The sequence below is a fragment of the Octodon degus genome, unplaced genomic scaffold (assembly GCF_000260255.1).
Source record: "Octodon degus isolate 3935 unplaced genomic scaffold, OctDeg1.0 scaffold00018, whole genome shotgun sequence".
Classification (NCBI taxonomy): domain Eukaryota; kingdom Metazoa; phylum Chordata; class Mammalia; order Rodentia; family Octodontidae; genus Octodon; species Octodon degus.
In genome coordinates, this window is record NW_004524594.1 from 20726695 (window position 1) to 20729959 (window position 3265).

Genomic DNA, 3265 nt, shown 5'->3' on the forward strand with positions numbered 1-3265 from the left:
CTGCATCTATTGAGATGATCATACGGTTTTTGTCCTTGGCCCTGTTGATATACGGATTTACATTTATTGATTCATGTATATTGAACCATCTGTCTCCCTGGGATGAATTCTACTTGGTCGTGGTACATAACCTTTTGGATCATTTGCTGCATTCTGTTTGCTAGTATCTTATTGAGGATTTTTGCATCTATGTTCATTAAGGAGGTTGGCCTATAATTCTCTTTATTAGTTGGGTCCTTTTCTGGTTTTGGTATCAGGGTAATGTTCACTTCCAGGAATGAATTTGGGAGTACTGTTTCCCTTTCAATTTCATTAAAGAGTTTGAGAAGTAGTGGTGTTAGCTCTTCTCTAAATTTCTTGTAGAATTTAGCAGTGAATCCGTCAGGGTCTGAGATTTTCTTTGTTGGTAGTTTTTTAATTACATCTTTAATTTCATTGATTGTTATTGGCTTATTTAGGATTTTTGTGTCTTGATTCAACTTTTGCAATTCATATGTATCTGGGTGTACGTCCATTTCTTCTGTGTTTTCCATCTTATTAGAATACAAATTCTCTCTCTCTCTCTCTCTCTCTCTCTCTCTCTCTCTCTCTCGGCACAACTGGGGATTGAACTCAGGTCCTTGTGCTTGCCAGGCAAGTGCTTATTCTCCTGAGCTATCTCCCCAGCCCACACATTTTCAAAGTGGGTATAGATGATCTTCTGGATTTCTGCAGTGTCTGTTGTGATTTCATCTTTCTCATTTTTAATTGTGTGGATTTCAGTCTTTTATTTTATTAATAACATTAGATAAGGGTTTACCCATTTTGTTTAATCTTTCAAAGAACCAGCTTTTCAATTCATTGATTCTTTATATTCTTTTCTTAGTCTCCACTGCATTGATTTCTGCTCTGATCTTAATAATTTCCTCTCTGTTATGAGCTTTGGGCTTGACTTGCTCTTCTTTTTCGAGAAGTTTGAGGTTTAACATTAGGTTGCTTATTTGATCTCTGTTTTCCTGACATGGGTATTCACCACTGTAAATTTCCCTCAGAGGACTGCTTTCACTGTGTCCCATAAGTTCAGGTGTTCTGTACTGGCATTATCATTTAGCTTTGAAACTATCGAATTTCTTCTATGACTCATTGGTTGTTCAGGAGGGTGTTAGTTAATTTCCATGTGTTTCTGAATTTCTGTGATTTCTTTTGCCATTGATTTCCTATTTACTAGCACTATAGTCCAATAATATGCATAGAATAATTTCAATTCTTTTGAATTTACTTAAACTTGTTCTGTGAGCTAATACATGGTCTGTTTTGGAGAAATCCCATGTGCAGCTGAGACGAATATGTATTCTGACATTGTGGGGTGGAACTGTCTTTAGACATCCACTAAGTTATTTTGTTTAAAAGTTTTGTTCAGTTCTAATATTTCATTGTTGATTTTTTTTGTCTAGTTGATCAGTCTACTTGTGACAGTAGAGTATTGATTTCCTTCATTACAACTGTATTTGTGCTTATTTGATTTTTTGGACCCCTTAATATTTGTTTTTATATAGTTTGGTGCATTGGTATTTATGCATATATATTTATGATGGTTAAATCTTCCTCTTGGGTGGTTCCTTCAAAGACCTTTTGGTCTCTCTTATCAGTCTTGACTTGAAATCTAGTTTGCAAATAAACTAGCTACCCCTGTTTTGTTCTGGGTTCCTGTCACATGGAGTATTGTTTTCCGTCCTTTGACTTTCATTCTGTGAATTTATTTTTGAATTAAATGTGTTTCTTGTATGGAGCATATTGTTGGATCTTGCTTTTGCTTGGTGAAGTAAGACCTCTTTCATCTGCTTAGTTACTTCTGCTGTTACCACTTCAGAGAGTCCAGGCAGGTGTCTTTCCAATTGCACCCTGAGTTTGCCTTTGGTGAACTGGATGTCTAGGGTGCTTGTTGTTTAAATGTCATCTCAAGTTTTTCTTTTTAGGTTAGTTCCTGGGTTGATGCTTGTAAACTGCTTATGACAGCTTGTTTTGTTGCTAGTGTTTATTTTTTTTTTAAGTTTTTATTTATTTATGTGTGTGTGTGTGTGTGTGTGTGTGTGTGGCCAGCTCAGCCCACCAGGGGGCGGGGCTGGCTGGCATGTGGTGCTGGGGGATTGAACCGTGGTCCCTGTGCTTTGCTTAGCTTGTTCTAAGTAGGTGCTTTAGACCACTGAGCCATCTCACCAGCCCCTGTTGCTAGTGTTTAGAACCCTTAGGAAATAACTTCTTCTCAGCTGTGTCTTCCAGGTGTAGTTGGCATTTGGGTTTGTGTCTGTTGCAAGATCCTACCTCTTCAATTTCTTAGGGATGAGGCCTACTTGGCCTAGCCCCTGGTTCTTTGACACTGGCCTATAGTATATTTTATGACCCGTAGACAATATCAGTCTTTGTATACCAGGAAAAACAATTGGTTAGAACAGTTATGTCACTTTAGTTAAAGTGATACAATCATCAATAACAATAGCATCAAACACAGCCTAAAAAATGAGAAACTGAAGTAACTATTAAGTTGCCATCTCTAGCCATATGAACCAGCTTTGTGGTTATGTAACAAAATAAAAAATGATCCGGAAAATTATATGCAGTATATACGTCCTCAATATAGCAGTTCTACTCTCTGAGGAGAAAATTTAAAAGGTATTATGGAACAAATATAGAGAAGGAAGAGATAAGAATAGAGGACAAAGATGGGTCATGAAAACTTTGGGAAACTTGTGCAGAAGACAGAAAGCAAAGAGAGAAGGAATGAATACAAGCAAGAACAGCAGCAACAACAAAACTAGAGCACGTCACATTTGTAAGAAAACAAGAACAAACAGCGAGCGAGAGAGCGAGAGAGCGAGAGTCCTAGTCAAAGTGTCTCTGCTGCCACTGGTAGACAATGGGGACAGACAGTGTCCAGATCTGATCAGTCAATCCCATCAAGCCAGCAGCAGCTCCATGGCAAGGTAGAAGGTAGCCTGTACCCTATTTCCTCTGAACTCCAACCTGGCCCTGGCTGTGAGCCTGGATGCAGACCCCTGGAGCCCCCCCCCGCCCCCCCCGCAGTCCCCACACCTGCTGCAATTTTAAACTTGGTCAGGAGCCACTAGGTGGCGCTAGCAGCCCCTCCAAGTCCCAAGCTCACCTGGCCTTGATCCACTATGGCCCCTGGCAATTGCTCTCTTTTGTGAGATCCTAACAGGACAACTCACTACCCAATGCAGTCCACTGTACCCACGACTCCACACTTCACTGTTGCGCTTCTGGGTGG